Source organism: Lissotriton vulgaris, chromosome 3_1, assembly GCF_964263255.1.
Source record: "Lissotriton vulgaris chromosome 3_1, aLisVul1.2, whole genome shotgun sequence".
Taxonomy (NCBI): Eukaryota; Metazoa; Chordata; class Amphibia; order Caudata; family Salamandridae; genus Lissotriton; species Lissotriton vulgaris.
The window spans coordinates 427,621,259-427,633,843 of NC_141689.1; the positions used below are offsets into that span (position 1 = coordinate 427,621,259).

General features: G+C 47.4%; 1 protein-coding gene across 5 annotated transcripts in view; it reads right to left on the reverse strand.

The window, feature by feature from the left end:
* Nucleotides 1–12,585, reverse strand: part of LOC147726593 (interleukin-6 receptor subunit beta-like) — a 527,141-nt gene that overhangs the window by 365,974 nt on the left and 148,582 nt on the right. The window lies entirely within an intron of this gene.

Here is a 12,585-nt window from a genome sequence, read left to right on the forward strand (position 1 = left end):
GCAGACCGCCACCTCGCGGACCAGGGCTCAAGCCGCGGCTTAAAGTAGGCGCGCACATCAGCGCGGCCACAGCAGCCTCAGGAACCACCTCAGGACACGGCTGGATGTAGCTGAAAGGCCCCAGCCCATCGATGGCAGCGCTCCGTCTGCCCACGGTCTGCGGTGTCGGAACAAGGATCGGCTGGGTCACAGTCACTCAGGGCAGCCTCTCCCAACTTCAGGACACGGATAAGTATGCCGGATCGAGGGGTTTAATGCCGGAGGGTACGGAGCTACTTCAAAACGCGGCCATCACGCCGCCGCGCGTAATCACGCCCCGAAGAAACAAATTTTTGATAACAATCAGATCCCACCTCTCAACACAGCTGGATTTTTAACAGTGCTCGTTCTTTATCCTAATAATGGAGGTTTATTTTGCAGATTCCCCTTCCCAATTCACCTTTCTAGTGACCAACGTTATGCCCATACCACTGATTCTTCAATATGATTGAGTTCAGACAGAGCTGTGTGCCCTACAGTCATGGCCTAGTCCTAGCGGCCCATAACATATCCATCCGCAACAAGCATATCACTTGAGGAAAAAGCCAACTCAATCATAGTTAACTGTGTCACTCAGTATAATTTGGGAATACAGGGAAGTGAAATTCTACCATCATACCAAGCGTATACACCCCTAAGGCAGAACAAAGATCTAATTATTTTCATTCCTCAGATAGAAACCATTGAGCTCCCAAAAGACGAGATATATAAAAGTCACTTCCTCCAGCGGAATGCTAATTTCTGAAATTATGACAGCAATCCACCTAAGCGTTCAACTACTGAGTTGGATAGGACGGCCTCCTCTCGAAGACCACGGTTTGTTGCCTTGATTTGCGTGCTGACACAGTCTCTGTTATGAGCACTACTTCAGGGTAACTGCCATTGCAGCTGTACTAAAAATAGATAAATATGCCACATTCGGATTAGACCCATTGCAATAGACAACTATACTGCAAACTTGCCATCCCGTCATGCCTCGTGACTAACCTGTGCTACCAACTGGTTGTTTCGGCTGTACCCGTGCACCAGTGCCGGCGCTAATGCAAAACAGACATTGCCAAAGGTCCTTCCTCTTATCTAAGGAAGGGAGCGGTGTTATGTTGGAATGAGGAAGGCAAGACATTTTACAAGAGACATCTTGGGAGCACATGCCTGTGGAGGAACTTTTAACAAGAACAACAAAGAAAAAAAAGAAAAAAACAAAAGATGCGCCTGAGGAAGGACTAGGATCATGGTTAAGAATGTCTATTGGTGCATATGATTGACCTGAATCTATATTGACTGCCTGAAACTATATTGAAAGTTTTAAACGTTTAACTTAAAAAGCCACTAGCTATACCGTGGATGCACATGCCCAAACCTACACTAAGTACAACCTAAAAGCCCATGTGAACCAACAAGCCCAAAACTACCTCAACTTCATAAAGCATCACAAAAAGATCATACGTGGGTAGTAGGGAGTGTGAGCAATAGCATGCATACTCACAAGGTGATTTTAAAAACTGCAATTATATTAATAATCTAAAAATAAATTACCTGCAGACTTTTTATATGCTTAGATTCCTACATGCATCTATACAGCTATAACAGTAATATGTGAGTTTTATGTGCTGGGGTGCACCAATTAATCAGAGAAATATATCTAGATTTATGCAAAGATTAATGCTAGCAATTAACCATTCCACTTCAGCCTACTATCCTATGTCAATAGCAGTAAAATAACTTGTGCCCTTAGACCAAAATTCACATCCATTTCAAACGTACAGATGCAATACAGACACTGGATTTCAGACAATACATATTATCAAATAAAAGGAACACATCATAATAAATGCCGCACTTGAATATAAACAGAATCGTATAAGAGAAGGTGCACGTGGGGAGCCGTTACAAAAACAGTGTAAATAATTTGTAGAGCACAACACCCGCCAAATGGCACCTTGGCGCTAGGACTGGTTCAGGACTTTAAAATACCCTACAAAACTGAATCTCCACCAAGAAAAGAGTATGCCTTGTGTCTTTAGGGTTCTACAAATGTTTCATATGTCCTAGTCTTCGATGAATCTCCAAAAGTGATTTATTCCCCATCTGTGGGACCATAACTGGAAATGATCTACCTCCACGCATGCACTTGAGCATTGGAAGAAATCGAAAGAGGACATGGCTTAGACATTTGACCTCAAGGAGGTTAGGGCTTCATCCATGAAAAGCTCTATGGGCAAGACAAAGGGCATTGAACTGGATGCGTACCACCTAGACTCTGTTTAATTTACGAAAATAAAATGGCTTGACAGCCATGTTTGGACTCCTTGAAATTTGTGAATAGTGTAAGCTGGGTGTAGGAGAGTAGGATCTGCTTACTATGGTTACCCCCACTTTTTGCTGGTGTTTCACGGTTTTTCGACTTTAGTCTGGCTGGGGCCCTGCTATCCAGGACCCCAGCCTAGCTGCTTTCTCTCTAAATTGATTGCATGTACTTTAGGTACACTCCATATTGGTTACTGAGTTACAAGTGTGAGTCCCTAGAATATGGTACTTTAGGTACTAAGGGCATAGGAACCCCAGAGGCCTACCAGGGGCTGAAGAATGTATTATGCCACCCCTGGGAAGCCTTCCAAAATGGCACCACAGGTCTGCTACTGCAGCCTGGGTAAGGTGGTGCATGCACCCCTTACTAAGATATAGGTTACCTATATCTACCTTTAATCACTGACACATCTAAACCTATAAGTCACTCCTATAGCAGGCCTTATCAATCCTGAAGGCAGAGTGCTTGGTTTTGTGTGAGAGGGTGCCCATGCATGAGCAGGACCCCTCTGCAGCTTTCGGAATCTATTCTCTGATGCTGTTCTGTGATGCAGCCAGATCATATACTCTTAAGTGCATTATAGCCTTGCGGTAAATGCTAACTTTGGAATGGCTGCATGGAAACATGTCGTCTTTGTGTCAAACACTTTGGAATCCTACCCCCCACGCCCTCCACACGTCAGTCCTGGCGGCGGGAGTAGAATTCCACCCTTCTAGAGGAAGAGACATGTACACACTGGTCTAACCGGTAACAGTTTAAAAGAGCCCTGGCATCACAAAATGGATGCCACAGACACAGGTCTGACCTCCTGCTGCTAGACTAAACTCCAGCAGAGGAGGTCTGGACAATAGCTTTCCTGTCACAGGGAGGTGTAACCACCTCTCAGACAGGCTTTAGTGTATTGGGGCTGAGTGGGTGCATTCAGAGAATGCTTTTCAGACAGTGCTGGGGGCACACTAGATGTCCCTGTGCATACCCCAGTTCAAACCGGTTGCAGGGGCACTCAGCCCCTGCTCTGGCGCGAAACAGGACAAAGGGAAAGGGTGTAACCGCCCCTCTTCCCAGACCCTCCCATAGGTCGGTCAGCAGGAGTATGTCCAACCACCTAACATAGTATAAGTATGGGACCCCAGTCCTTAGGACTTCAGATTACACCTGGACGAAACTCTGCAACATATATCATGGAACTTCGACATTCTACACGACTAGAAACTGCCTTGGGTCAATTAGTGACTCCCCTGTTCAAACATTCACCAAAGAAGCATCTTGCCAGTCTGCATTTCCAAGGCTCCCGCCGGATTTGTGACTCAGGACACGAGCTTCCAGACTTCTCAGAGACCGACACGTGATTCCAGCAAAGCTGAGACCCACAGCCCTCACGAGTGACATGGAACCAGAACTCCTGGTCACCGTGCACATTTGAAAGTGCATCAACTTCCCGAGCTTTCCCGAAGTTGTGCATTGGGCTACTTGTAGTCCAAGCCCCGAGCACCATTTGCACCGAAGTTTGTTGGCCTACATGCCAAAAGTGTTCCGTGGACCCGCTTCTAGCATTTCCGCTCGAGGCTCCTTCGCGATCCCTTGTCCGTCGACTGTTGGGTCCCCACGAAGGTAACTCTTCTGTTTCCTGGGCTTTCCTGGTTGCTCCAGACGTGCCTTGACTCCCCACCGAGTGGTGAGTCCCTCAGTTCTTGCTGATCTGCACCGAAGACAATCTTTGCTTTTTGCGTGGGTTGCTGTTGCCAAGGCTTGTTGGGTCCAATCCGGAAACCGACACCGCAGCACCGACATCCTTCGTGGGACAGCTTGAAACCAGCTCCTGGTCTTAGTGGACGCCTCCTGGTCCTCATGGCTGAAAAGTCAAGCTTCACCTTCTTCACCTGAAATCACCCAACATCTGTGGGCATCTGCTCATCGCCTTCCTGGTCACTGGCTAGTGACCCAGAGTCTGTCCCCTCTGCTTTCAGGTTCTTCAGATCTTCGATCCACCCTTGGATCCACCCGGAAACTTTCGACTTTGTCGCCAGCAGCACTTTGCAGCATCTCGTCATTGAAAACGACGACGAAACCCGACATCAAAAGACACCTATGCACCCGGCTTCTCTGGGTGAGGTAACTCAAGTACTCCGGTGCTTCCGTGAGTATTGACTCTAGAACTGCCTAGTTCTAAAGGGGTTTGCTCCAAGTCCTCTTCTAAGTGTCCTTAATCTTTAAAATTCCAACCGTGACTTTCCCCATAGAAGTTAATGGCGATTCGCAGCTGTGTTCAGACACTGCACGGCTCCCCCGTGGGTCCCCCGTTTCACTACCTTGGGTGGTTCAAGGTGGCCCCAGCGCTTCTAAAGTCTCTAGGCCTTGTATCTTTGTTAGTTGTGGTTCTTATACCATTTTCTTAATATATGGTTTGGTACGCCGCTCGGGCTCAACGTATATTGTGCTAAGTTATTGTGTGCTAAATAAGTTTACTGAATGTACTTTTGCCACTAGCCTTATAAAGAGACTAGAGGGATGTGTCTAGAATAAATACATAGATTTTATATATATACACACCTGGTGAGGTTCTCCTTTCATTTGGTCATTCATGAGATTATAGACTGGTAAAACAGGCTGCTTTACATTCCTTCAAGACTTAGCTTGAAGGCTGCTCTCCACAGCTACCACTAGGATAGCTTTCTATACAGGATGTCTTTAAACCTACCATCAATAAGGGTCGCTTGGACTGGTGCAAGGTGCCCACTAGAATAGTGGACAGCATATGCCAGGCCAACTTCTCACATTGGTGTGCAGCGTGTAGGATTCCACCTTGCCATTGTTTTACCAGATAATCTCAAGTGATTGATCATTTGAAAACCACTAGAGGTACCAGAGTTACATATAATACAAGCTTAAATACAGTGAAATCTGCTGAACTTAGAGTTGTGTGTCAAGGGCTTAAGCACACCCTTTCTACAACTCAAGAGAGTTTAGTAGGTAAACAATTAGAATAGGGAGTGCATACACCACACCTCACTAGTTATGTCTTCACGGCCAGGAACCAGTGGGTCCCTGCCAGATGTCAGTATGTTACAGACATCCAAGTATGACACATTCCCTTTTTTAGAATTAAGGGCTCTGTGTACTATGAGGAAACTGAAGACAGGCAAGAATGGTGTTACTGCTTGATGACCAGAGGAAGGCTGCAGAGCCTGAAAGGGTACGCAATGGGGTGGAAGCAAAAGAAGAGGAAAAGGCCAGTGGTACTAACCCACAGGACTCTGACTCTGATGTTGGCCAGGCAGGTGACAATAAACTAGACCTGGACATCCCGCTCCAACTGGAGATGAGGAAGGCCAAGGTGGCCCTGTCTTTGTCCCCCAGGAAGAGTTGGAGTGTGCCTAGTAGGCCAAGATCTCCTTGAGTGGAATTGGAATCTAACAATTCTGACACATCTCTAGGGACCTCTGTCTCTTTTCGTAGGAGGGACACCTCCCAGGAGAAGAGAGAGAACCAGCTGAGGTTTGAAGAAGCCCAACTGGAGATAAGGAAACAAAGAGTAGCCTTAGAAAGAAAGTCCCTAGAGCTTGAAAGAGCAAGAAAAAAGATTGGACTAGAGTCCCATGGTGGCAGCAACATCCCTAGTGGTAGGGATAGGTCTTACGACCATAAAAACTTGAGCAAGATTGTCCCTCCCTACAAGAGTGGGGATGACATCCACAAATGGAGAACTGCACTAGAGAGGGCCTGCAAAGTACAGAAGGTCAACCAGGAGCAATGGGCAGCAATGTTGTGGCACTCCTTTGCAGAAAAAGGTAGAGTAAATGTCCTCGCTGTCAGGGAAGAGGCTGCTGATAATTACAAAGTCCTGAAGAGTGCTCTAATAGAAGGGTTTGACCTGACCACTGAGCAGTGTAGAATACAGTTCAGAGATACCTAAAACGCACAGACTCAGAACTGGGTTGACTTTGTTGATTGTGCTACCTAGGCAATAGAGGGCTGGTTACTGGGTAGTAAAGTGTGTGATTATACAGGATTGTACAACTTGATTATGAGGGAGCAGATCCTAAATAACTGTCAGAATCAGCTGTTGCATCAGCACCTGGTAGACCCTGATCTGGCCTTTCACCAAGACTTGGGAAAGAAGGCAAACAAATGAGTCAGAACCAGGGTGAAGCAGAAGGTACAGAACCAAGGTGGTGACCAGATGAAAGCAAGATCCTAATAAGGGTGGGGAGAAAGGTAAAGACCAGAAGTCTTCACAAGGCCCCAAAAATCTTCTAATGGTGGGGATTCCCAATCTTCTAAAAAGATAGACCAAAAGAAACCATGGTGTTACGTCTGTAATCAGAACAGCCATTGGGCTAGTGATTGCACTAAGGAAGGTCCAACTTCAGCTATCATTGCCCCTAGGGCAACTGTTGCCGCTAGTTCAGCTCCAAGTTGTGGTATTCAGCAAAAGGGTGTACTAGGGTTAACCCTGGGTACTGAGATGGGCCCTGGCCTAGTCAGAGTGCCATCTCAGGCTGTGTTGATCTGTGATGGAGGCATTGCTATGTCCTCCTGTGTGAGTCCCAGTAACTTGGGCAAATACATACAATAGCCTTTAATAAATGGAACGAATATGCTACTTACCAGTATGCATCTGTTCTTGGCATGTAGGGCTGCTGACATTCATATCTGTGCATAGATCGCCGCCTAGTGTTGGGTCCGGATGATCGCACATTGTTGTCCTGGAAGAGTCTTCGAAGTATCACAAGATAGGTGGCACCTCCCCTGGACTACAGTGCGCATGGGCATCGACTCCATCCTCAGATTGTTTTTAGCCATTGTGGCCAAGATGGAGTGAAACTACGTGCATGATGACCATGCCGGAAGTAAGTGTGAATGCTGCAGCCGCTACAGGCGCCGGGGGGGAAGGCGGGCGATATGAACGTCAGCAGCCCTACATGCCAAGAACAGATGCATACTGGTAAGTAGCATATTCGGTTCGAGGCATGTGGGCTGCTGAATTCATATCTGTGCATAGAATACATAGCAGTCCCTCCATTAACGGCGGCCGCCCGTGCCAGCTTCAGCAGTTTGGAAAAGCGTTTTTAGAACAGCCTGCCCTACAGCTGCCTGCTGTTTGGAGTGCACATCAACACAGTAATGTTTTGTAAATGTGTGTGTGGTAGACCATGTGGCTGCTCTACATATGTCTTCCAAAGGAATATTTCCAAGGAAAGCAATGGAGGCCCCCAACTTTCGGGTGGAGTGGGCCCGTGGTGGAATGGTGAGAGTGCGCTTGTCTTTCTGATAGCAGATATGAATACATTTAACGATCCACCTGGCTATACCAGCCTTGGAAATGGGGTTACCTTTGTGTTGTAGCGCAAAGGCAACAAAGAGTTGTTTAGTCTTCCTAAAATCCTTGGTCCTATCAATGTAATACATTAGGGCCCTTTTGACGTCAAGTGTGTGGAGCATTCTCTCCGCCAGTGACTCTGGATTTTGGAAGAACACAGGTAGTTCTATAGTCTGGTTGATATGGAACTGAGACACTACCTTAGGAAGGAATTTAGGGTTAGTGCGAAGCACCACCCTGTTAGAATGAATTTGAATAAATGGCTCTTGGATAGTTAGTGCCTGGAGTTCACTAACTCGTCGTAGCGACGTAATCGCTATAAGGAAAGCCACTTTCCATGTCAAGAATTGAATCTCGCAGGAATGCAGTGGTTCAAAAGGGGGACCCATCAGCCTGGTGAGGACCACATTGAGGTTCCACTCCGGAGCTGGTGGCGTCCGCGGAGGAATGACTCGTTTGAGTCCTTCCAGAAAGGCTTTAATGACAGGCACCCTGAAAAGTGAGAGGTGCTGTCTGTTTTGGAGATAAGCAGCCATTGTGGATAAATGTATGCGAATGGAAGCATAGGCCAGATTACATTTGTACAGATGTAAGAGATAACAAATGATGTTCTGAATAGATGCATCCAGCGGGTTAATGTTGTGGCCTGCACAATAAATGACAAACCGCTTCCACTTCGCCGCATAGCATGCTCTGGTGGTGGGCTTCCTTCCCTCCCGGATGATGTCCATACAGTCAGGAGGTAAGTTGAGGTAGCCAAACTCTAAGAGCTCAGGAGCCAGATCGCCAGGTTGAGCTGTTGCGGATCTGGATGCTGAATGTCGCCATGGCTCTGCGTCAAAAGCCTGGGTGTGAGGCGCAGCCTTTGATGCGGTACCACGGACAGTTCCAGAAACGTGGTGTACCATGGTTGGCGAGCCCACGTCGGAGCAACCAGGATGAGAGTCATCGAGTGCTGCTTCAGCGGTTCTCTGGAATCCGGCTCGGAACCGAGCTGGAAGAATCAGGCACCGAACGCAAGACTATACCGACGAAAAAACTAAAGGCCTTTTGGCCTTAAGAAAGTTTATATCGATTCCGACTAGAGTGAACCAATATACATCCGAACCCAATGGCGGGAAAAAACAATCTGAGGATGGAGTCGATGCCCATGCGCACTGTAGTCCAGGGGAGGAGTCACCTATCTCGTGATACTTCGAAGACTCTTCCAGGACAACAATGTGCGATCATCCGGACCCAACACTAGGCGGCGATCTATGCACAGATATGAATTCAGCAGCCCACATGCCTCGAACAAAAGGGTATGGCCTACAGGGACACAGGAGCAAGTGTCACCATGGTGAAACAAGGCCTTGTGGACCCTGGACAGATCATACTTGGTGAACTTTACCAAGTGACCAATGCTAGTAATGTCAGGGCCAACCATGCCCTGGCAGTTGTTAATTTCTCCTGGGGAGGGGTAACTGGCCTCAAGAAAGTTGTGATAAGTGCAGACCTCCCTGTAGAATGCTTGCTTGGAAATGATTTAGAGACTTCAGCCTGGTCTGAAGTGGAGTTGAGGACCCATGCAGAAATGTTAGGGATCTCTGCACATGTGTTTGCTGTGACTAGGTCACAGGCCAAAATGTCTAACACTGAACAGGCCCTGGATTCTGGAATAATGGACCAGGAGCCTTCCACGAAAAGGAGCAGTAGGATTAAGGCAGTGCCTCCCCCCTGACTCAGAGTGATGATCAGTCTCTAGAGGGAGATGATTGTGCTCCTGAAGAAGGAACTGTCCCAGAGGAGCTAGAGCCTGATCAGGTTGAGTTCTTAGGGACAGGGGGCTCTTCCAGGGCAGATCTGAGTCAGGAGCAGCTGAGCTGCCCTTCTCTTGAACCTCTCAGACAGCAAGCTGCTGCTGAGGTGCTGGGAATGCTAGTGGCACCCATAAGATTTATTGGAATGATGGACTCCTGTATTCAGAGAGAAGAGACCCCAAGCCTGCTGCAGCCAGGAGGTTGGTTATACCTTTGAAATTCAGGGGCTTCCTATTGACATTAGCCCATGATATTCCTTTAGCAGGACACCTGGGCCAAAACAAGACTTGGGACAGAATTTTCCCTCAATTTCATTGGTCCCACATGTCTGAAGACACATAGTTTAGTTGCTCCTGTGTCACCTGCCAAGCCAGTGGCAAAGCAGGTGGTACAACAAAGGCCCCCCGATACCACTACCTGTGGTGAGGGTTCCCTTTGAGAGAGTGGGGATTGACATGGTTAGGCCAATGGATCCTAAGACAGCATCTGGGCACAGATGTATCCTAGTGGTGGTGGACCATGCCACTAGGTACCCAGAGGGTATACCCCTTAGGACCACTACAGCACCTGTTGTGACAAGATCCCTCTTGGGAGTGTTCTCAAGAGTGGGTTTCCCTAAGGAGGTAGTATCTGGCAGAGATGCAAACGTTAGATCTAGCTACTTGACTGCAATGTGGAAGGAGTGTGGAGTGAATTACAAATTCAACACACCATATCACCCACAATGCAATGATTTAGTTGAAAGATTCAACAAAACCTTCAAGGGTATGATCAAGGGTCTCCCAGAAAAGCTTAGGCGGAGATGGGACATCCTACTACCCTGACTTTTATTTGCATACAGGGAGGCTCCTCAGAAGGGGGTTGCCTACAGCCCTTTTGAACTTCTGTTTGGAAATTCTGTAAGAGGGTTATTGTGTCTGGTGCAGGGGGGATGAGAGTTACCTCTCAAAACCCCTAAACAGGAAATAGTGGACTATGTACTTGGTCTCCACTCCAGGATGGCTGAGTATATGAAAAAGGCAACTAAAAACCTTGAGGCTAGCCAGGAATTACAGAAAGCCTGGCATGACCAAAAGGCTGTACTGACTGTTTACCAGCCAGGACAGAAAGTGTGGGTGTTGGAGCCTGTGGCCCCAGCAGCTCTCCTAGACAAGTGGAGTGGACCCCACACTATTGTTGAACAGAAGGGAGAGGTTACCTATTTGGAAGATCTTGGATCTCCCAGGAGCCCCCATAGCGTGCTTCATGCCAACATACTGAAACCATAAGTTGACAGGGCAGACATGGGCTTGCTCATGGCTACTGATGAGGGTCAGGAGGAAGAGAGTGATCCACTCCCTGACCTGCTCTCCCAGAACCCTGATGATGGATCAGTAGATGGTGGGGCCTTGGCAAGAAGCCTCACTGATCAGAAGCAAACTAATCGCAGACAGGTACTCAATCAATTCAGACATATGTTTTTTCTGACTCCAAGTCAGACTACCTGGTGCACTCATGAAGTGAACACTGGAGACAGTCTGCATGTTAAAAATAAGATTTACAGGCAACCTTGTCATGTCAGGGACTGCATCAGGACTGAAGTCCAGAAAATGTTGGATTTGGGAATTATTGAACCCTCAGATAGCCCTTGGGCTAGTCCAGTGGTCTTGGTACCTAAACCTCACACCCAGGGTGGTAAGGGAGAGATGAGGTTTTGTGCTGATTACAAGGGTCTCAATGCAGTCACTAGGACTGATGCCTATCCAATCCCAAGAGCAGAGGAGCTTATAGATATGTTGGCCTCAGCCAAATTTCTGAGCACATTTGATCGTACAACTGGCTACAGGCAGATCAGATTATCTGATGATGCAAAGCCTAAGATAGCATTTTCAACCCCTAGTGTGCATTATCAATTTGTGGTAATGCCCCTTGGCCTGAAGAATCCACCTGCCACTTTTCAAAGGTTGGTGAACAATTCCTAACAGGCCTGGGAGACTATAGTCCAGCATATCTAGATAATATTACAGTCTTTAGCTCCACCTGGGAGGATGACCTGGTCCACCTGAGAAATGTTTTGGAGGCCCTGTGAAAGGCAGGCCTAACTATCAAGGCTACTAAGTGCCAGAGAGGGCAGAGTCCGGTTGTCTACCTGGGCCACCTTGTGGGTGGAGGCCAGGTGCGGCCATTACAGAGCAAAATCCAGACCATCATGGAATGGGTTGCTCCAACTACCCAGACTCAGTTCAGAGCTTTCTTGAGCCTGACTGGGTACTACAGGAGATTTGTCAAGGGATATGGTTCCATTGTGACACCCCTGAATGACTTCACTTCTAAGAGAATGCCAAAGAAAGTTCAGTGGACAGTAAGTTGTCAAAAGGCATTTGATGGCCTGAAGCAGGCCATGTGCACTGCACCAATTCTGCAAAGTCCTAACTACTCAAAAGAATTCATTGTCCAAACAGATGCATCTGAGTTGGGGGTAGGGGCTGTGCTGTCACAATTGAATGATGAAGGTCAGGATGAGCCAGAACCTTTTATTAGCAGAAGGCTGATCCCTAGAGAGAAACGTTGGTCAGCTATTGAGAGGGAGGCCTTTGCTGTGGTTTGGACTCTGAAGAAGCTGAGGCCATACTTGGTTGGTACCCACTTCACTGTTCAGACTGATCATAAGCCCCTCTTATGGCTAAAACTGATGAAGGGTGAAAACCCCAAACTTTTGAGGTGGTCCATTTCCCTACAGGGGATGGACTATATAGTGGAACATAGACCTGGGAGTAACCATGCCAATGCAGATGGACTCTCCAGATATTTCCACTTAGAACATGAAAACTCAACTGGTCAAGCTTAGTTTCATGTCCCTGCATTTTTTTTGGGGGGGGGGGGGGGTTTCCAGGACAGTAGGATCTGCTTACTATGGTTACCCCCACTTTTTGCTGGTGTTTCACTGTTTTTCGACTTTAGTCTGGCTGGGGCCCTGCTTTCCAGGACCCCAGCCTAGTTGCTTCCTCTCTAAATTGATTGCATGTACTTTAGGTACACTCCAGATTGGTTACTGGGTTATCCTTGTGAGTCCCTAGTATATTTGTCACTACCTTGGGTGGTTCCTTGGGTACTAAGGGCATAGGTACCCCAGAGGCCTA